Source organism: Lycium barbarum, chromosome 4 (genome assembly GCF_019175385.1).
Source record: "Lycium barbarum isolate Lr01 chromosome 4, ASM1917538v2, whole genome shotgun sequence".
Classification (NCBI taxonomy): Eukaryota; Viridiplantae; Streptophyta; class Magnoliopsida; order Solanales; family Solanaceae; genus Lycium; species Lycium barbarum.
In genome coordinates, this window is record NC_083340.1 from 72762525 (window position 1) to 72786766 (window position 24242).

Consider the following 24242-nt stretch of genomic DNA (forward strand, 5'->3'; position numbering starts at 1 on the left):
GTATCAATTAACGCATAAATATCATGAGAGAATATAGTCAATGTACCTGTAACCATATCTGGGGAGGACTCAAGATCCTGAAGTCCGGCTAAAGCATAGATACAGGGCTGATGTGCTCCCCCTCGTGCAAATGTCATATCATAAGCTTTTGGATCTCTAGGCTCAGACTTATCATTATCGTTATCATGATCATGACATATCTCTTATCTTTATCTCATAGGAAGCTCTTTATAAACATTGACTCATATTTTTCGGAATGTAAGGTCATAGAATAATAAAGGAAGACATGTCATAGGAATCATGCCTTAGAAAAGAAGGGACTGGCCTTACATACCTTTATGTTTCGCTAACTTTATCACTTGAACGCTTCCCTCTAATATTCACGTTTCTACATTCAAGAGAGTTCGTACTAAAATTAGATAATCAAAAACATACTTAAGCTTAAGCTAAAGCTGACGAAAATTGGGTAACATCTCCTTTATTCGATGACTTTCCCCCATATAATAAACAACTCCCAATATCAATAACAACACCCACAATATCTTAATCAACAACTTCATCATGCTAGACATTATTAAATGCTCAACATTCTCTATCAAACTCCTTTACAACACTAACTATAGCACCATACCATATCCGTCCTCATACAATGCCTCTAAAACATCTTTAATACTATTTATAGCAAGATTATACTCATTACATATCAAGAACTATGATTCAAGAATATCACTATTTTCATATTTGCACTCCATATTCTACTCCTTTCCATAATCCAAGTCTTTTAACCCCTCAATACTCTCAATAATATGAAATAAACATAAAACTCACCTTAATCACTTGGGAATAAGCCTTGAGTCACTCTACTCCATTATAATGAAATCCTCCACTTGCATGCCAAAGAAATCCTTACTCTTCACAAACCCTAATAGGCTTCCTAGTACACGAACCTTTTGGTCTTTGCTTTTGATCTTGGTTTCTTGGTATAGATTTGTTGTAGAAAAATAGAAGGAGGGTTTTAGAGGGTTCTAGAGAGATATAGGATCTATTTTTGGGAGAAATAATTGAATAAACCATGGGATCTTATATTTATAACCAGGGCTGGAAAGTTCCAGATCCGCGGGTCGACGAGCAGGGTCAATGGTCGTTGACGTTTCGACATGCCCCGTCGAACTGTCGCCTGAGATGTCTGATAGCAGAAGATCGTCGACGGTGCCAGACGACGGCTCGTCGATGTGTCGAGGGTCATCCCTTGGGTCGTCGATGCTGATTGGTTTCAACAGTTTTTCTGAACTGCTCTGTTTTGCTCCAATTCGATTCGTTTCACTTCTAATTCCCTCGTAATGTCAAGAATGCATATTTATACTCCTGTACACATACAAAGTAAAATATCTCGTGTCCAAAGCTCTGGTGTGGATTATCGAACCGAAGGTACACACCACCAATAAGCCAAAAATCTCCTTGCCACAAAATGGGAGGTGTAACAAAAATGACCAAAACAAATTACCAAAAGGGTCCTTTTATACTTGCCAAGGTCGGTTCCATTGGCCTAGAATTTTCGCGCACTGTAGATGCACGTTCACGCACTGTAGTTGCGCGCACCTTTGATCCGCCGGCCTAACGTGTAATGTCCATAACTCTCTACTCTGATGTCATATTGACGAGCGGTTTGTTGCGTTGGAAACTAGACTCAATGAACTTCAATTTAGGGCTTTGTTCTACCTCAAAACTCCTGATATACTGGGAGATATACTTCTCTAAAGTTGACCCACAATTTTGCCAAATTGTTTTCAAATTTTTGACAAACTTATTTTCTTCGATTTGCTTAATCCCAGAACCTTTAGACACTTGCTTAGCACTTGTTAAGAGTATTCCTTAACCTTATAAGGGCTCCATGACCTCTCCAAGCTTACGTTAGTTTATTCACGACGCAAACGACGCAAAAAGTTTCGAGGTGTAACACTGAGTATGGGCCACCCTGTCTAAGTTTGGGGCACTCCCTGGTGAAATGCACTAAATCACCACATTCCTAACATCCCCGGCATGCCATAAGCTGCTGAGAAGAGCTAGAATAGCTGGAATGAGCACCTCAACCTCCAAGTTGAGAATAAGAACCTTAAGAAATGTGCCCCGAACCATGAGCACCACGATCGAAATAACCACCTGTCGAGGTCTAAATGGTTCCTATACTGATTTACTAAACTGAGGACGATAACCTCTACCATGGAAAACCCTACCTCCAAATGTGGTACCTCCATAACTATCAAAATTGCTGGGCTTATTTCCCGATCTATCCCCGAGCTCCTGATGCCTAATAGACTCGACACTCCTAGCGGAATCCACCACTACCTGAAAAGTACCTCCTAAAGCTACCACATGTGTTGCTATGAGTCAAAGGGGATAAGACAGCCTCCTAACAAACTTCCTAACCCTTTCAGTTCATCAGGTGAAATAGTCAAAGCATGGTGAGACATGGAGAGGAACATCATCTAATACTCGGTCACAGACGTCCCATGCTGCTCCAACCTATCAAACAGCTCACGCCTCTCATCTTTCAAGTTACGGGAAACCCACTTCTCTAGAAACACGTGAGAAAACTCAGCCCAAGTAAGTGGAGGTGACCCAGCTGGCCTAGTGTTACAGCTTGGAAATTTTGTATCGTTTGCATTATGAGTAAGCTAACGTAAGATAAATGTGGACATGAAGCCCTTACAAGGCCAAGAAGGGTACCTAACAATTCTAAATATGTACCTTGAGGTTTCAGAGTCATAAGAAGCGGCGGAAGTAAGTTTGTTGAATGATTAGAAGTCGAGTCATGTTTTGGGAAGATTTCGGATCATTTGAGTTATACATTGCTTAGAATTACCTTAAGGGGTATATGTAGGGATCTTTATATGGTTAATGAATTTTTATACAAGTTCCAAGAAGGTTCCATAAGGATTGAAGGTCAAACGAATCGAAAAGAACGCATTTTCGCGAAATCGGGGAAAAATGAGCAATACGCATACTCAGTATGCTGAGCCGCATCTTGGCAGAAAACTCACCCAATTTTCTGGCCTCACTGAACAACCTCCTCCCCAAGGAGAAGAGGGGAGATGCGGCCGCATATCTAATATGATGAGCCGCATCTCCACCGCAAATTGATGCGGGGGGAGGGGAGGGGGGAGGCGAGTTTCATACCTTTTTAAATCCAAAAAGATCCCATGTTCATATCAACCTCCCACACTTATTTACCCACATTTCTAGAGAGTTCTTGAAGGTTTCACAATACTCCAAAACCTTCCGTACCATCAAGAGAAAAGATCAAACATCAAAACCTTAAGGTAAATCCATGGAAGATGATGGTTCTTGTTGCTCCCCAAAGTTGTTATGAACTTTGTCTTGAAGGGGGTTGAGTGAGGTGAAGTTCTTCTATTATAAGGTATGTTAACTATTATTTTCATGATTGAGTTGATGTAAAGGTTTAGTAACTCTTGAAAAGGAAAAGAATTAAAGTGGAGAAGGAGTAAAGTGTTGAAGTGAAGTTGATGACTATAAGATGGACTTGAAACGGGATTTTGGATAAATTTGAGATTTAATTGAATATTAATTTTTGATTATGATATTATGGATGTTATTATTTTTGTTATATCCTATATTTTCGTACGTCGGAAAGCGTGCGAGTTAAATGATATTAGTAACGGACACGAGGTTACCCCCCAAGCTTATAGGTGGTTAAAGTGACGGTACACATGTACCGTAAGGATTTGAGGTTAAACAAATCGAAGAAAATAAGTTTCGTCGAGGTTTGAAAATTTATTTGAATAAAATACGGTCTCCTGAATTTTGGATCAGGAAATTTAACCGTCCAACATGAGCAAATTTACCCAAACCTGGAGAATTTAGTCATATTGAAGCAGGAAAATTAAGAATTCAGTATATACAAGAAGTGGAGTGTTGAAATAAATTAGGACTTAACCAGTGTAACGACGGTGATTGAGAATAATACTCGGTGCATGTACAAAGAGGCTATGGACTAAAATTCTATCACATAATTATGATAATGAGTATATGAATTATGTTAAAAGTGGTTGATATTTAAGTAAATTGGGGACAAGATATTAACGTTTAATCATGTTGGGAAACAAAGTGGACAAGTGAAGGTCTATGTGGCATCCTATTACATATAGACACAAATTATTATTTTTACTTAGACCTAGGACACGTTTTGAGAATTATATGTATAGTCAACATGAAGTGGGCCTTATGTGTAATACTATTACACTATATTATTATGGAGTGTGTAGTATCTTCAATTGTGGCATGCACAAAGTGCTATTGTAGCAGCCTAGGCGTGAATACTATAAAAGTTTGGCCAACAAGTGGCACGTGAAAAGGGCAAAAGATCAGTTAAAGTTTTAAGCTCATTTGCCTTTGGTATTTTTTTTTTAAGTAAACTCATTTTAATAAATATTTGAAAAGTATGATTTTCTATAGCTATTACTGTTACTACTTCTCGAATACGTTATAGATTATATGTGTTGTGTGAGGACATTTATAAATGAGATTTTATTTGTTATGAGAATATAAATTATTTTCTCTTATGGAAAGTTATTTTTTTTTCATTATGAGAATTGATAGTACAAAAATTTGTACTCTTGATATTAGGTTGAGAAAAGATTATAATTTGGCAAACATAATTTCTAGATGTATTAGTTTTTGTGAAATACCTGTATGTCTTAAGTTGATATGATATTTCAATAACAAAAGTTTTGGAAGCTTATGTATTTCAAAGAAATATTAAAATATTAGTGTATGAGATTACATCTTATGATCTTACTTTTATATTAAAATAATTGGAGGGGTGGCATATCATCCACGTTACCACATGGATTTTGGACATGTATTAGACATCATCACTACTTATTCATTCTTTATAATTAAGAAATTTGGCCAGCAATAATTTTTTTCCGATAAGTTTCCATCGGACTCCATAACATCCCGTATTTTTATACATTTGATTATTCGTAAATAAGTTTAAGGACAAGATTAATTTTGAGATATGAGATAAGGATTTTTAATCTCGATTTTATTAGTACTCAGTTTACTAATTAATTGCAATTAGCTTGAAAACATTAGCGAAGTGGGAAATTAATTAACCATGATCATATTATTTAGTGTGGAGATATTAGAGGAGCTTAGGTGTCCTTTGTTCATGAAGTAACTTTTTTTAGCATATTTTATTAAGTGCAACGTGCCTAACTTTCCTTGAAATATGTATTGTTATCAGAACAATGAATATGTATCCACCACCAAACCTATATTATTTAATTCATGTCCATCTTATCTTTTTTATAAGATATCGATATATATATATTTATATATCTTACCTACCTTCTTCTGTAATAAACAAGAATGATCCAGGAATTACTTTTCTCTTTCTCCTTTGGGAAGCAGCAATGAAGTGCAACAAATATTTGGGATCCCACGTTTTACGTTAATTACATATATTGGTTTCATAAGAGGAATGAGAAATAGCAATGTTGTTCCAGTGGATCAGCTTAGTTTTTTTTGTGTAAATTCAAGCACGGAGGTTGGTTTTATTTTGTCGTGTTATTGAATTCGGACTTTCTTCGAAGAAAAGTAAGGTGGAAGAAGATCATTTCTAGGCATATAAGGTTTATCATATTAAATGTGGAAGTTCTTGGCTGAACTGAGCTCTTGAACGAAGTAAGGTATGTAGAGCTTACCTTCCCTTCTTTTGGCATGACCATTATGGAATGAACAAATAATGTATACGTATGCTTCTAAAGAAAATTCTATTCTTAGCGCCACTAGGATGGCCGATGTCTTTGATTTCCGTAAGTATTTCATGCGGTTTGATATGTATATATGATGTTCGAAAGTCTTCGTTGGTATATTTCCGAATGTGTTCGAAAGAAAATTGATATGACGTAAGTCTTTGATAAATATTTTGGTACGTATATATGGTCTTAAAGTCCCCATTTGATTTGATCCATAATGTTATCCGCAAGTTTCCTAATATGAATATGTGATCCATAATGATATTCGAAAGTCTTCTAATATGAATGATACTTGAATTTCTAAGTATGACTTATGGAATATTTTCAGAAGGTTCCGTACTTCGAAAGTTTGTAACTCTCTCAAACTATTTCCGATTTTACCCTTTTGTGTTTATGACGTGTCTACGAGCGGCTTTAAAGGAAATGTTTTAACTACTCCTCTAACTATTAATTAAAAATTATTTTAAATATTCTGTTGAGTTTTATAAATTGTTTTGAAACTTGGAAATGATTTCAGAAAGATTATGCATCCGTAATCCATTATGACATCCGAATTATGCTTACTATAGTTCTGTCCAGTTTTACCATTTCGATTTGTTATTCGATATGCTTCATTGAGTCTCTGGAAATAAATGGTATTTTATTGCATTTAGTTTCTCACTACTCCGTTCGTGGATGCCTCAATGTTTCCCCCACTGAGCCCGGGCCAGGATATGTTCTCAAGCGACTTCCACTGCATTGTTCGCCATGCCTCGATGTGAGGGGGCAGGTATACATGTACATGGGTTGTGGAGTATGTTGTGCCATGTACACTATTCTGATATGATATGATATGATATGGCCATCTGATATGATATGATATGCTACGGGGTTATCCCCTATTCTGATCCTTATTTGTTGTGGCACCAATGTCGGGAGGGTGACCACGTTTTGTCTGCCGAGTCCCTTGGCGGGGGTCGGATACGATATGGCATATGTTTTTGTACACACTTTTTATGATTTGAAAATATGCATATGATATTCTGGATTTTGCATCCCTTTTCTGTTCGTTCTGTTTCCGGTTATGACTCTGTTTCTGTGATTCAGGCTTTACATATTCAGTACATATTTCGTACTGACCCCCTTTCTTCGGGGGCTGCGTTTTCATGCCGCGCAGGTACAGACGACAGGTTTGATGATCTGCCGCTTAGGACTTTATTCTGCTATTTTGGAGCGCTCCTTTATCCGGAGCCTATATTTTGGTACAGTCTTCTGCTATTTTATATATGTACGCTATTCAGGGGTACGACGGGGCCCTGTCCCATCTTATGATTCTGTTATGTTCTGTAGAGGTCTGTAGACATAATTGTGTGGGTTCTGTATATGTTTTGGGTTGATATGATCTGTGATAGCCTTATCGGCTTCCACGTGTTATATCTGTTCATCTATGATAACTAGTAACGCCAACTGACTTTTATATTGATAAATTCTACTAATATGCTGATTTGGGTTATTGGGTACGTATGGGTGTCCAGCACGGACACTAGTCGCGGCCTACGGGGTTGGGTTGTGACAATTTTTGTTTGGGAGTTGTTTTATAATTTGGTAGAAGTCGATCAAATAGGGTAAGTCCTGCCCAAATTCCGTTAGCTCCCCAATTACACTAGTTTGAACTTAAGGGTGTTTTAAGACTTAACCTTAGTATGAATCCTCTTGAATGTAGATTTACGGGCTTGGGAGGAGAACATTAAGTAGTTAAGAATACGTCTAGGTATGTTAAGGATAAACCTTTCTTTCTAAAGGCATGATTTCCTTATTGAGAATCCATCTAAGATGTCCATAATGTCCTGCTTCCTAGAAACGCTAAAAGCTCATAATTCTCAATGTTCTCATGATATTGTTGACAAATATTCTCTATATTGATGATGATAATAATGATGATGATGAGCGTGATCCCACAACAGAATTCGGGGGTTTACCGACTTTATGTCACTCCGATAGAGTTGTGATGCTTCCTTTAGATACTCATGTATGTCATATATGTATAGAGCTATTTTCTGACACCGAACTTATATGGTCGGGTATGATATCTATTGTGCGCACCACTGTAGTTGGGTGCGGATAACACCGAGCCTTACTATGGTTGGGTACGGATAACACCGAGCCTTGCTATGGCCGAGTATGAGCGACACCGAGCCTATATAGCTAGGTATGGTATCGTATATGTATAAGTATGAAATGTTCCTTTTAGAGAAAGGTTCAGTATGCATGACCATCATCTTAAGAGCTATTATGAGGTATAAGTTGTTGTCTTTATCTTATGTGATCTTCATGCTTTCATCATGTTGCTATGATGCCTTACATACTCAGTACATTGTTCGTACTGACATCCTTTTGTGTGTGGACGCTGCGTTCATGCCTGCAGGTAGACAGGGAGACTGACCAGACTCCTAGGCTGCTTCATCAATGATTGCATAAAGGTGCTCCATTTGATCTGGGCTGCAGATTAGTCGTTACTATTCTTTTGTGTACATACTTGGGCATGGCGGGGTCCTAGCCCGTCTTTATGGTATTGCATACTCTATGTAGAGGCTCGTAGACTGATGTATATAGCTAGATATTCGGTAGCCTTATCGGTTCACATTTTGTATATCATTTTGGTAGCCTTGTTGGCTTGTATACATGGGCATAGTTAATGATGTTTATATAGATGTGCCTATGTTCAATAGAACTTGTGTCTTTTGTTTTGGTTCGTGGTGACTATGAACTAGCCATGTGGCTCACCTAGATACGATTATGAAAGTATGTTAATAGGTGCTCAGTAGGTTAACTCCGAGTGCCCATCATGGCCCTCCGATTGGGTCGTGAAAAAAATGGTATTAGAGCAGTTTGTCCTAGGATGTGTCTACGAGCCATGTCCAGTAAAGTCTTGTTTGTGTGAAGCGCGCCACACTTATAAACAGGAGGCTGCAGGCATTTAGGAATGATTGACTTTTCTTCCTCATCATAGATCGTGCGATAGAGCCATGATATAAGAATTTTCCTTTTTCTAATAGTGGGTTATATTTTCAGCAATGCTTGTAAAGAGAAAAGCTACGACAGCCTAAAAGGGCAAGACAATGGCAGGTAGGAGGAATGAACGGGTATCGCCTACAGAAGTAGATGAGGGCGAGTCCCAGAACGAGGTTCCATCTTGGTCCTCACATACTCCACCCGTTTCAGAAGAGCACGAAGGAGCCTCAGCTCCAGCTCCAACACCCCTAGTTCCTCCACCAGATAATTCAGGCCAGGAGATAAGAGAGGCCATCCATTTGCTGATCCAGTTAGTCACCGCTCAGGCCCAGCGGCAAGGTACGGGTCGTGGTGAAGGGTTGTCAGTGCCAGAGCCCCTGATTTCATTAGTTTGAACCCTCCATGATTATTTGGGTCAAAACTGGATGAGGACCCACAGAGCTTCATAGATGGAATGTTGAGAACATTGCGGGTAATACATGCTTTGAATGTTGAGTCGGTAGAGTTGGCCTCCTATAGATTACAGGATGTTGCGGTACATTGGTATACTGTTTGGATGTCTTCTAGAGGAGTCAACGCACCTCCACCGGTATGGCAAGAATTTGTAAATGCTTTCTTCCGACACTATTTGTCACTAGAAGTTCGACGAGCTAGAGCTGATAGGTTCTTGAATCTTAGGCAAGGGAATATGAGTGCCCTATAGTATAGCCTTCATTTTAATTCCTTGGCCAGGTATGCTCCAACCATGGTAGCTGATATGGGAAATTGTGTACACCGGTTTGTAAATGTTTTAGGGCCACATTTGATGGATGAGTGTTTGACGGCTTCACTTCAGGAAGGTATGAATGTTTCTCGCATCCAGGCCCATGCCCAGAATTTGGAAGAGCGGTAGCGACAGCGGAAGAGCGAGCATGAGTATGATAGGGGTTATAGTAAGAGGGACAGATCCTCAGGTCCTGTTAGTGAGTTTAGAGGGGGTCAGAGGCAGCAGTATTCTAGGCACTCAGGCCATTCAGCGACTAGTGCACCTCCACCATTTGCAGGCTAGAGATTTGATAGACCTATTCACTCCGGACCAGGCCAGAGTTTCAGAGTTCCGGGTTCTTAGTATAGGGGTGATTCAAGCCAGTTAAGAGAACCATTATCATGATGTACGCAGTGTGGTAAGTTACTTTAGGGACAGTTCCAGTTGGGTTCAGATGTTTGTTGTGCCTGCGGTCAGCCAGGCCATATTATGTGTGATTGTCCATCGAGAGGTGGTAGAGGTATGGTCTAGACCATAGGATCAGCAGTTGTTTCTTCATTATTTGTACTCCCTCTGGGGAAAAGCTTACAAACACCAACTGGTCATGGTAGAAGTAGAGGAGGAGCGCCCAGTTCGAGTGGTCCTCAACACTGTATTTATGCACTGGCTGGGCGACGGGATCTCGAGTGTTTCCCCGATGTTGTCACAGGTATACTATCAGTATCTTCTCATGATGTATATGCATTGATTGATCCAAGCTCTACATTGTCATATGTTACTCCCTATGTTGCTGGTCGATTTGGGGTGAAACCTGAGCCAATTAAACCTTTCGAAGTGTCTACACCCGTTAGTGACCCAGTGATAGCTAGTCGGGTATATAGAAATTGTGTAGTTATAGTCTACGACCATTGCACCATGGCAGATTTGATTGAGTTAAATATGGTAGATTTTGATGTTATTATAGGTTTGGATTAGTTGGCTTCTTGTTATGCCAATGTAGATTATAGAACAAAAATGGTTCGTTTCCAATTTCTAGGAGAACCAGTTTTAGAGTGGAAGGATAATACAACATCCCCGAGCGGTAGGTCTATTTCCTATCTCTAAGCAAGGAAGATGATTGCTAAAGGTAATATCTATCATTTAGTCCGGGTTCAGGATATAGAAGCAAAGTCACCAATTCTTTAATCTGTCCCAGTAGTGAATGAGTTTTCGGATGAGCTTCCAGACCTCCCACCAGAGCGAGAAATTGATTTTGATATTGATGTATTACCAGATACTAATCTCATATCTATTCCTCCTCATAGAATGTCTCCTACAGAGTTGAAAGAGTTGAAGGAGCAATGAAGGATTTACTCGAGAAAGGCTTTATTAGGCCTGGTTCGCCGATGTGGGGAGCACCTGTGATATTTGTAAGAAAGAAAGATGGCTACTTATGAATGTGTATTCATTACAGACAGTTGAATAAGGTGACGATCAAGAATAAATATTCGCTCCCAAGAATTGATGATTTATTTGATCAGTTGTAAGGTGCCAAATGGTTCTCAAAAGTAGATTTGAGATCCGGGTACCACTAGGTGAGAGTTAGGGAGCAAGATATTCCGAAAACGGCCTTCAGGACTCGACATGGTCGCTAACTACAAGTGCAGGCGCGGCGTAGCGTAATGGTAGCGTTAGCTATGCTCGACTAAGAGGATGAGTCATGTGAAAGCAAGAAAAGGATAGCGATCGCTTTGGGAACGTCACGGGGGAGGAAGATAGAAAGGTAACCTATGACACCTTGAATTTTGAGTAATGTCATTCGGATTGACTAATGCACCGACGGTGTTCTGATTTGATGAACAATGGGTTCATGCCTTTCCTAGATTTGTTTGTGATTGTATTTATCAACGATATCCTGGTATACTCTCGATCTGTGGCAGAGCATGCGGATCATTTATGTGCTGTCCTTCGAGTTCTTCAAGCTCGAGATCTATATGCAAAATTTATAAAATATGAGTTTTGGTTGAATTCTGTCACTTTCCTGGGGCATATTATTTCAGCTGATGGTATTCAGGTGAATACCAAGACGATTGAAGCTGTAAAGAATTGGCCGATACCTACGGAGGTTCATAGTTTTCGGGGCTTAGTGGGTTATTATAGAAGATTTGTAGAAGTTTTTTCTTCTATTTCTGTACCATTGATGAAGTTGACTCAGAAATCAGCTAAATTTCAATGGACGGATGCTTGTGAGCACAATTTTCAGGAGCTGAAGGATAGATTGACTTCGTCCTCGGTTCTGACACTTCTAGAAGGATCGGAGGGCTACGTTATTTATTTTGATGCCTCAGGTGTTGGGTTAGGTTGTGTGGTGATGCAGTATGGTAAAGTGATTGCTTATGCTTCAAGGCTGTTGCGGAAACATGAGAAAAAATACCTGACCCATGATCTAGAGTTAGCTGTTGTGATTCATGCATTAAAGATGTGGAGGAATTATTTGTATAGTGTTCATGATGATATTTATATTGATCGCAAGAGCCTTCAATGTATTTTCAAGCAGAAAGAGTTGAATTTACGGCAAAGACGGTGGTTGGAGCTGTTGAAAGATTATGATGTTAGCATTCTATATCATCCAGGGAAAGCGAACGTTGTAGCTGATGCTCTTAGCCATAGATCTATGGGTAGCTTATGTGATGTTCAGCCAGAGAAGATAGAGTTAGTTCGTGAGCTTCAGCAATTAGCTAGCCTAGGAGTTCGGTTAATGGACTCGGGCAATATAGGAGTTACCATTCAGAATTCAGTTGTTTCGTCACTAGTAGTTGAGGTGAAAGAACGCCAATATGAGGATCCCATATTAGTTCATTACAGAAATACACTTCCTCAGAAGAAAAAGTCATCTTTTGAGATTTCTACAGATGGATTTCTCATATGTCGAGGCAGATGGAGTGTTCCTGATGTTGCGGGATTACGTCACCAGATTTTAGAAGAAGCCCATTGTTCCTGTTATTCCGTTCATCCGGGAGCGACTAAAATGTATCATGATCTTAAATGCATCTATTGGTGGGACGGAATGAAGAAAGACATAGCAGAGTTCATAGCTCAATGTCCTAACTGCAAGCAGATAAAGATTGAGCATCAAAAGCCCGGTGGATTGTCGCAAGCTATGGAAATTCTAGCTTGGAAATGGGAAGTGATTAATATGGATTTCATTATAGGCTTGCCTCGTTCTCGGTGCAAGTATGATTCTATATAGGTAATTGTGGATAGACTTACGAATTCAGCTTATTTTCGACCAGTCAGAACTACATACTCAGCTAAAGATTATGCAAAACTTTATATCAAAGAGATAGTACGACTCCATGGGGTTCCAGTATCCGTTATTTCTGATAGGGGAACTCAGTTTACAACTAATTTCTGGAGGTCCATCCAAGAAGGTTTGGGACTCAGGTGAGTCTTAGTACAGTGTTTCATCCATAAAATGATGGATAAGATGAGCGTACCATTCAGACTCTCGAAGACATGCCACGGGCATGTGTGTTAGATTTTGGAGGTAGTTGGGATGATCACTTGCCGCTTATAGAGTTAGCTTATAACAATAGTTGCCATTCCAGCGTCCAAATGGACCTGTATGAGGCTTTATATGGGCGCAAGTGTAAATCACCAGTTGGGTGGTTCGAAGTGAGAGAAACTAAGTTAATAGGTCCAAACTTGATCCAGCAAGCCATGGAAAAAGTCAAGCTTATTCAGGATCGATTATTGACAGCTCAGAGTCATCAGAAATCTTATGCAGATAATCGCTGACGAGACTTGAAGTTCCAAGTTAATGACTGGGTATTCATGAAGGTGTCACCGATGAAGGGCTTCATGATATTTCATAAAAAGGGGAAGCTTAGCCCTCAATATATTAGGCCTTTCAAGATTGTACGCAAGGTAGGATAGGTGGCTTATGAATTAGATCTACCTTCAGACTTGGAGTCAGTCCACCCACTTTTCCATGTATCAATTTTTCGCAAGTGCATTGGATATCATTTCAGAATTGTACCTATGGATGATGTCCAGGTCACCGAGCAATTATCCTATGAAGAAGTTCCCATTTCTATTCTAGATAAACAAGTTCGGAGACTCAGAACTAAAGATGTAGCTTCAGTTAAAGTTTTATGGAGAAACAATAATATAGAATAAATGACTTGGGAAGCTGAGAAAGATTTAAAGTCCAGATATCCACATCTGTTTCCACTTCCAAAGGGGGTTCAGGCAGAGCCACCATTGTCTTCAGGTACGTGATGCTATCTTTTGATGATTTCTTGGTCGTGTGTGGCCATTATTGTTGTTGTTGCTGTAGCCTTGTGAGACATTGTATATTTTTTTGTTGTTGTGACAGGATGGTACTGGTATAATTACAGGGAAAATTCTGGTGAAATTTTCATAGAATCTCTAAGAGATTAACATTCGAGGACGAATGTTTTTAAGGGAGGAGGAATGTTGCACCTTAGAAATTTTATGTCGTTTGCATTATGTGTAAGCTAACATAATATCAAAGTGGAAATGAAGTCCTTATAAGGCCAAGGAGGTTACCTAACAATTCTAAGTATGTACCTTGAGGTTTCAGAGTCTAAGAAGCGGCGGAAGTAAGTTTGTTGAAAGATTGGAAGTTGAGTCTTGTTTTGGGAATATTTCAGATCATTTGAATTGTACATTGCTTAGTATTACCTTGAGGGGGAACTATAGGGCTCCTTAGATGGTTAATGGATTTTTATACAAGTGCCAAGAAGGTTCCATAAGGATTGGAGGTCAAACGAATCGAAAAAAACTCAGTATGCTGAGCCGCATATTGGCAGCAAACTCACCCAATTTGTTGGCCTCACTGAACAACCTCCTCCCCAAGGAGAGGAGGGGAGATGTGGCCGCATATCCAGTATGCTGAGCCGCATCTCCACCGCAAATTGATGCGGGGGGTGTGGTGGGGGGGGGCGAGTTTAATACCTTTTTAAATCCCAAAAGATCCCATTTTCATATCAACCTCCCACACTTATTTCCCCACATTTATAGAGAGTCTTGAAGGTTCCACAATACTCTAAAACCTTCCATACCATCAAGAGAGAAGATCAAACATCAAAACATTAAGATATATCCATGGAAGATGATAGTTCTTGTTTCTCTCCAAAGTTGTGATGAACTTGGTCTTGAAGGGGGTTGAGTGAGGTGAAGTTCTTCTATTATAAGGTATGTTCTTCCTATTATTTTCATGATTGAGTTGATGTAAAGGTTTAGTAACTATTGAAAAGGAAAAGAATTAAAATGGAGAAGTCACAAAGTGTTTAAGTGAAGTTGATGACTATGAAATGGACTTGAAACAGGATTTTGGATAAATTTGAGATTTAATTGAATATAAATTATTGATTATGATATTATGGATGTTATTATTGTTGTTTGGGAGTTGTTTTGTAATTTGGTGGAAGTCGATAAAATAGGGAAAGTGCTGCCCAAATTCCATTAGCTCCTTGTTACACCTTGGAAATTTCATGTCGTTGTGTAGTGAATGGACCAAAGTGAGCTTAAGGATGACAGGAAGTTCTTAAGGCTATAAGACAGATATTTAGTAAGTCCTAGGATGCATACGTTAAGATTTTGAAATAATATGAATTGATGAAATAAGGATTGATAAGGATAATTGGAGTATAAGTGGGGTTTAGGAAAGGTTTCGTAAACTATTGTGTTAAGGATTGTTTGGTAAGGCCTCGAGGGCGAGTTATAGGGATGTTTAGATCATTAATGAAGCATTAAACAAGTATTAAGAAGGTTGTATAAGGATTGGAGATCAAACGAAACGACGAGGACAACGTCGAAAAAACAGTGAGTTACACGACCATATTAAACGGCCCGTGGAATTTTATACGGACCGTATAATGGTCCATATAACCCAACACCAATAATGTTTTCCATGGTAGTGAACCACGGACACTTATACGAACCGTATAAGTGGTCTGTATAAGTCCCGACGGGCTGAGTATTTCCAAGTATTTAAATGTGATCCCACCTCATTGTGTTCATTCTCCTCGCTTCCTCATTTCTCTCCAAGCTTCTAGATTATTCCATACACTTCATTTTCAAGAATACAAGGGAAATCAAAGGTTCATACCGTAAATTCAAGTGAATCAAGTGCAAGGAAGCTCCTTGGGGTTGCTAGAGTCAAGAAATCCCTGGGAAGTTGAAGCTAGGGTTTTCTTCAAGTGAAGCATTGTCAACCAACACCCATTCCTACGCATTCAAAGGCGAGTTTTATGATTATTTTATGTTGTTTAAGGTATTTAAAAGTTGAAACACTTGGATTATGGAAGAAGACGGAAAATGGGTTACAAAATATGAGATTAGTGAAAATTGTGAATAGTAGATTAATAAGAATCATGATTCTTGATACGTTGTGATTGTAATTACGTTATGAACGATGTTCGGAGCATGAAAGAAACACTAGATGAGAAAGAATGTAACGTTGTATTATGATTATGACTATGGATGACCTTGAGAGGAAATTGTGGGGATTGTATAATGATGAATTTGGCTAAAGTCATTGATGATGATATTATGAATGTTATTATCGACGTTTGGGAGTTGATTTATGATAGGGAGAAATTAGTACAAACAAAGGAGATGCAGCCCAATTTTCTTTAGCTTTAGTAAGCACGTTTAAGTAATCGATTAGCTAATGTTAATGAGAATTCTCTTGAAGGTAAAAACGTGGGCATTGAAGGAGAACAAGCAAGCGATAGATTAGTTAAACCAAAAAGGTATGTAAGTCTAGACCCTTCTTTCTAAGGCATGAAGCTTATGATATGATATTTCCTCCTTCTTCATGACTTTCCTACATCTAAAAATTATGAGTCAATCCTAGTAAAGAGAGTCACAAGAGATATGCTATGCGTATGATAATGATGATGAGTCTAAGTCTAAAGAGTCTAAGGCCATGATGTTATGTTTCTACAAGCTAATGATTCTTATTATGATCCATTGATGTTGTTCATCGTATAGACTCACCTTATATGCTAATTCTTTCAAGATGAGGCAGAATGCTTATGAATGCTCCATAACGGGATCGGGGGTTCACGACCTTATGCCATCCCGATAGAGTATAGATGTCTTAAGTTCCCAGTCATGCATTATGATAATAGTATGATGAGAATATGATAAGTCTATGAGATGTACATGATGATATCACACCGCGCCTACATGGCCGGGCAGACACCCTAAATTGGGCAGGGTATACACTATGTCTAGATGGCATGGGCAGACACCACTAGTGGGCGGCATGAGATGGTACCCCGGACGCGGGAGGCCTAGACGCAGGCTAATGATTATTACACCGTACTTATATGGTCGGGCAGCTTATACATATATGCATACATGATATGATGATGATTATGAAGTAAGTTGGCATGCATTATTTCAGTTTTAAGTGACAGACGGTTACAGATCACTCTTTATTCGATATCTCCGTATTTCATTGATATATCATTATTGTTTGAGCCTTACATACTCAGTACAATATTCGTACTGACGTCCGTTTTATTTGGACGCTGTGTTCATGCCCACAGGTAGACAGGGAGGCGATTAAGACTCGTAGGAGTTATCAGCAGATTGACAGGAGCACTCCATTATTCCGGAGGTTCTATTTGGTTGATTCTTTTGTGTATATATATATATGTGTGTGTGTGTATTTTCGGCACGACGAGGTCTTATCCCATCCATGTGTCTAGTACTCTAGAAGAGGCTCGTAGATATGCATGTGTGGGTAGTATGGTCTCACGATGCTACTAACGTGTATGAATTATTATTTTGATAGCCGAAGGGCTTATGTATATAAAAGTAATTATGTTTCCAAACGAAAAATGATTTTTCTATGATTCTAGTATGAATTTGGTAAAAGAACACTTATTGGGTATGATGAGTAGTAGAATGAGTGGTGCTCGGTGGTTATCCCTGGGTACCCGTCACAGCCCCTAGTCGGGTCGTGAAAAAAGTGGTATCAAAGCAGTTCAGTCCTAGGAAGTGTCTACGAGCCGTATCTAGTAGAGTCTTGTTTATGGTGTGTTGCGCGCCACGCTAATAAACAAGAGGCTACAAGGCATTTAGGAAAAATGACCATCTTTCATCTTAAGAGATCGTGCGATAGAGTTGTATTATAAGATTTTCTCCTCCTTAATAGTGTGCTATGATTTCAGAAGTGCCGCCAAAAGGAAAAGCTACAGCCGCCCAGAAGGGCAAGACTACGACGAAAAGACGGATAGAAGAGTGCCGCCAATGAATGTAGAAGAGGGCGAGTCTATAATGAGGCCCCATCTAATACTTCCTCCACCCCGCCTAATGTAGAAGAACGAGGAGGAGCTTCAGATCCAGTTCCTCCACCCGTCACTTCAGGTCAACAAGTGACCGAGGCTATTCATCTATTGACACAGTTAGTTGCTGCCCAGGCACAGCGACAAAATGTCAGATCAAGTGATCGGGCAGCTAGTACCAGAGCCCGTGATTTTATGAGTTTGAATCCTCCGGAGTTCTTCGGGTCAAAGCTGGATGAATACCCGCAAGATTTTATTGATGAGATGCTGAGAACATTGAGGATTATTCATGCCTCTGAAACTGAATCTGTGGAGTTGGCATCTTATATAGTCCGAGATCTGGTGGTATTATGGTACAATAATCGGCTATCGTCAAGAAAAGAGGATGCCCCTCCTCCCATGTGGCAAGAATTTGTAGATGCTTCATCTGCCACTCTTTGCCACCCGAGGTCTGCCGAGCTAGAGCGGATAGGTTTTTAAATCTAAAACAAGGAAATATGAGTGCCCGGGAATATAGCCTTCAATTTAATTCATTGGTTAGATATGCCCCGACTATGGTGGCTGATATGGGAGATAGGGTACATAGGTTTGTGAGTGGCTTGGGGCCACATTTATGCAAGGATTGTTTGACGGCTTCGTTACAAGATGGGATGGATATTTCTCGAATACAAGCCCATGCCCAGAATCTAGAAGGACACCAACCTCCACAAAGGGGTGATCGTGATATCGATAGAAAACAAAGCAAGAGGGATACATCTATAGGGGCAGGAAATGATTATAGAGGGGGATCAAGGCAGACACATTCTAGGCACTCAGGCCAGTCGGTGACTAGTGCACCTCCACGATTTACGGGTAGGAGATTTGATCGCTCCTTTCCTTCAGGAGAGGGTCAGAGTTCGAGGGCCTCAGATTCGCAGTTTTGGGGAGATTATAGCCAGAGGAGACCCCCAGTATCGCGATGCAGCCAATGCGGTAGATTGCATTCCGGACAGTGTCGCCAAGGTTCAGATGCTTGCTATGCCTGTGGCCAGGTTGGGCATATGATGCGAGATTTCCCGTCGATGAGTGGTAGAGTTGGGGCTCAGCCCACCGGATCAGCAGCTTGATCTTCTTCAGTGCGCCCGGTAGGGCAGACTCCCCAGATTCCAGCAGGTCGAGGTAGAGGCAGAGGGGGAGCATCTACTTTAGGTGCCACTCAGCCCCGTATGTATGCTTTAGCCGGACGACATGATCTTGAGTCCTCCCCAGACGTGGTTACAGGTACATTATCAGTATTTTCCCATGATGTGTATGCATTGATAGATCCGGGTTCTACCTTGTCTTATATTACTCCGTATGTTGCTAGTTGTATAGGGGTGAAACCTTTTCCAATTAAACCTTTTGAGGTATTAACTCCGGTTGGTGATCCCGTGATAGCTAGACAAGTGTATAAACCAGTGTAGTTGTGATATGCAATCGCCAGACCCAAGCTGATTTAATTGAGCTGGAAATGTTAGATTTCGATGTGATTATGGATATGGATTGGTTGGCTTCATGTTATGCTAACGTTGATTGCCGAATGAAAGTAGTTCGATTTCAATTTCTGGGAGAGCCCGTGCTTAAATGGAAGGGTAACACAGCATCTCCAAAAGGTAGGTTTATGTCCTACCTTAAAGCAAGAAAGATGATAGCTAAGGGTTATATTTATCACTTAGTCCGAGTTCATGACACCGAAGCAAAGTCGCCAACTTTCCAGTCCGTTCCGGTAGTGAATGAATTTCTGGATGTACTTCCAGATGAGCTTCCAGGTCTCCCTCTAGAAAGAGAGATTGATTTCGCTATCGATGTGTTGCCGGACACTAAGCCTATTTCTATTCCTCCTTATTGAATGGCTCCGGCAGAATTGAAAGAGCTAAAGGCACAGTTGAAAGATTTTCTTGAGAAGGGGTTTATCAGACCCAGCTCATCACCGTGGGTAGCACCAGTCTTGTTCGTGAGACAGAAAGATGGTTCCCTACGAATGTGCATCGATTATAGGCAGTTGAACAAGGTGACAATACAGAACAAATATCCTCTCCCAAGGATTGATGATTTTTTTGATCAACTATAGGGTGGCAAGTGGTTTTCTAAAATAGAGTTGAGGTCGGGTTATCATTAAGTGAGAGTTAGAGAGGCAGATATTCCTAAAACAACTTTTAGAACGAGATATGGCCATTATGAGTTCCGGGTGATGTCGTTTGGGTTAACTAATGCTCCGGTAGTGTTCATAAATTTGATGAATAATGTATTCAGGCCTCTCTTGGATTTATTTGTAATAGTATTCATTAACGATATTCTGGTGTACTCTCACACAGAATCAGAGCATGCAGATCATTTACGTATTGTTCTTGGAATTCTTCGAACCCGAGAATTCTATGCAAAATTTTCAAAGTGCGAGTTTTGGTTGAATTCAATGACATTTCTGGGTCATGTTATTTCAGATGATGGCATTCGAGTCGACACTCAAAAAATTGAAGCTGTGAAGACTTGGCCAAGGCCTACGACGCCTACAGAAGTCCGTAGTTTTCTGGGATTGGCAGGGTACTATAGAAGATTCATAGAGGGATTTTCCTCTATTTCAGCCCCATTGACGAAGCTAACCCAGAAGTCGGTTAAATTTCAATGGAATGACGCTTATGAACGCAGTTTCTAAGAGCTGAAGGACAGATTAACCTCAGCTCCAGTCTTAACGCTCTCAGAAGGGCCAAATGGCTATGTTGTATATTGTGATGCTTCCGGTGTTGGGTTAGGGTGTGTGTTAATGCAGTACGGTAGAGTCGTTGCTTATGCTTCGAGACAGCTGCGGAAACATGAAAAGAACTATCCAACCCATGATTTCGAATTGGCCGCAGCCATTCATGCATTAAAAATGTGGAGACATTACTTGTATGGTGTGCATGTCGATATTTATATAGATCACAAGAGTCTTCAATACATTTTCAAACAGAAGGAGTTAAATCTGCGGCAGTGGCGGTGGCTAGAGTTATTGAAAGACTATGATGTGAGCATTTTATACCACCCCGGAAAAGCAAATGTAGTAGCTGATGTGCTTAGCCGCCGATCAATGGGCCGCCTATATGAAGTTCCTCAGGGAAAGAAAGAGATGATTCATGAGCTTCACCAGCTAGGTAATCTTGGGGTACGTCTAATTGATTCAGGTAGTGCAGGGATTGGTAATAATGATCCCACAGTTTCGTCCCTGAATATGGAAGTGAAAGAGCGTCAATATGAAGATCCTCATTTATGCCATTACAGAGACACATTTCATGAAAAAGAGGAGTCTCCATTTGAAATTTCTATGGATGGAATTCTTAGATACCGAGGCAGACTATGTGTGTCGAATGTCGCAGAATTGCGCTGTCGAATTCTAGAAGAAGCCGATTATTCTCGGTATTCTATACACCCAGGTGCAACAAAGATGTATCACGATCTCAAATTGATATATTGGTGGGATGGCATGAAGAGAGACATAGCAAAAATTGTAGCTCAATGCCCAAATTGCCAGTAAGTGAAAATTCAACATCAAAAGCCGGGAGGATTATTGCAGGCAATGGAGATCCCTACTTGGAAGTGGGAAGTGATCAACATGGATTTTATCGTGGGGTTACCTCGTTCTCGAGGCAAGTATGATTCTATATGGGTGATTGTGGAAAGATTAACGAAAGCAGCACATTTTCTTCCAGTCAAAACTACATACTCGGCAGAAGATTATGCGAGGTTGTATCTCAAAGAGATTGTGCGACTCCATGGTATTCCACTATCCATTATCACAGATAGAGGAGCGCAGTTTACAGCCAAGTTTTGGAAATCCTTCCAAGAAGGTCTAGGTACTCAAGTGAAGCTTAGCACCATATTGCATCCGCAGACAGATGGACAAGTCGAACGTACCATTTAGACTTTGGAGGATATGCTACGGGAATGTGTACTAGATTTCGGTGGTAGTTGGGATGAACACTTACCTCTGATTGAGTTCGCATATAACAATAGCTACCATTCCAGCATCCAAATGGCTCCGTATGAAGCTCTATATGGAAGGAAGTGTAGATCCCCGATTGGGTGGTTTGAAATAGGAGAAGTACAGCTAATAGGCCCTGAGTTGATTCAACAAGCAGTAGAAAAAGTCAAGGTGATCCGAGACTGATTATTGACAGCCCAAAGTCACCAAAAATCTTATGTGGACAACCGCCGGGCCAAAAATCTTATGCAGACAACCGCTGGCGAGACTTAGAATTTCAAGTTGATGATTGGGTATTCTTGAAAGTGTAACCAATGAAAAGGGTGATGAGATTTGGCAGAAAAGGAAATTAAGTCCTCGATACATTGGACCCTATAACATTATCTGCAAGGTGGGTCATGTAGCTTACGAATTGGACTTACCTCCAGAACTGGAATCGGTTCATCCAATTTTCCATGACTCCATGCTCCGCAAGTGTGTTGGAGATCCTATGAGGATTGTTCCAATAGATGATGTTCAGGTGACAAAAAATCTAGCATATGAAGAAGTGCCCATTGCCATATTAGACAGGCAAGTACGAAGACTGCGAAATAAGGGAGTGGCCTCAGTTAAAGTCTTATGGTGAAATAACAACCGGGAAGAAATGACTTGGGAAGCAGAAGAAAGTATGAAATCCAAGTACCCGCACTTATTCCAACCCCAGAAGATATTTAAGATGAAACATTAACATTATAAGGTATGTATGCTTTCTTTTCATGCTTTTGGTCATGTATGGCCATAAATATATTGATATTGTATTGTGGCTCTATGAGGCAATATTATTGTGGGCTGTTGTGACAGGACGGTAGTGCCATATTCCAGGGGAAACCCTAGCGAAATTTTAGTAGACTTCCCGAGTGCTTAACATTTGAGGACAAATGTTCCAAAAGGGGGGGAAGAGTGTTACACCTTGGAAATTTCATGTCGTTGTATAGTGAATGGACCAAAGTGAACATAAGGATGACATGAAGTTCTTAAGGCTGTAAGATGGATATTTAGTAAGTCCTAGGATGCATACGTTAAGATTTTGAAATAATATGAATTGATGAAATAAGGATTTATAAGGATAAGTGGTGTAGTAGTGGGGTTTAGGAAAGGTTTCGTAAACTATTGTTTTAAGGATTGTTTGGTAAGGCCTTGAGGGTGAGTTATAGGGATGTTTAGATCATTAATGAAGCATTAAACAAGTATTAAGAAGGTTGTATAAGGATTGGAAATCAAACGAAACGACGAGGACAACGTCGGAAAAACTGTGAGTTACACGACCACATTATACGGCCCGTGGAATTTTATACGGTCCGTATAACCCAACATCAACAATGTTTTCCATGGTAGTGAACCACGGACATTTATACGGACCGTATAAGTGGTCCGTATAAGTCCCGACGGGCTGAGTATTTCCAAGTATTTAAATGTGATCCCACCTCATTATGTTCATTCTCCTCGCTTCCTCACTTCTCTCCAAGCTTCTAGAATATTCCATACACTTCATTTTCAAGAATACAAGGGAAATCAAAGGTTCATACCATAAATTCAAGTGAATCAAGTGCAAGGAAGCTCCTTGGGGTTGCTAGAGTCAAGAAATCCCTGGGAAGTTGAAGCTAGGGTTTTCTTCAAGTGAAGCATTGTCAACCAAAACCCATTCCTACGCATTCAAAGGTGAGTTTTATGATTATTTTATGTTGTTTAAGGTATTGAAAAGTTGAAAAACTTGGATTATGGAAGAAGATGGAAAATGGATTACAAAATATGAGATTAGTGAAAATTGTGAATAGTAGATTAATAAGAATCACGATTCTTGATACGTTGTGATTGTAATTACGTTATGAACGATGTTAGGAGCATGAGAGAAACACTAGATGAGAAATAATGTAACGTTGTATTATGATTATGACTATAGATGACCTTGAGACGAAATTGTGGGGATCGTATAATGATGAATTTGGCTAAAGTCATTGATGATGATATTATAAATGTTATTATCGACGTTTGGGAGTTGATATATGATAGGGAGAAAGTAGTATAAACAAAGGAGATGCTGCCCAATTTTCTTTAGCTTTAGTAAGCACGTTTAAGTAATCGATTAGTTAATGTTAATGTGAATTCTCTTGAAGGTAAAAACGTGGACATTGAAGGAGAACAAGCAAGCGATAGATTAGTTAAACCAAAAAGGTATGTAAGTCTAGTCCCTTCTTTCTAAGGCATGAAGCTTATGATATGATATTTCCTCCTTCTTCATGACTTTCCTACATCTAAAAATTATGAGTCAATCCTAGTAAAGAGAGTCATAAGAGATAAGATAAGAGATATGCTATGCGTATGATAATGATGATGAGTCTATGTCTAAAGAGTCTAAGGCCATGATGTTATGTTTCTACAAGCTAATGATTCTTATTATGATCCATTGA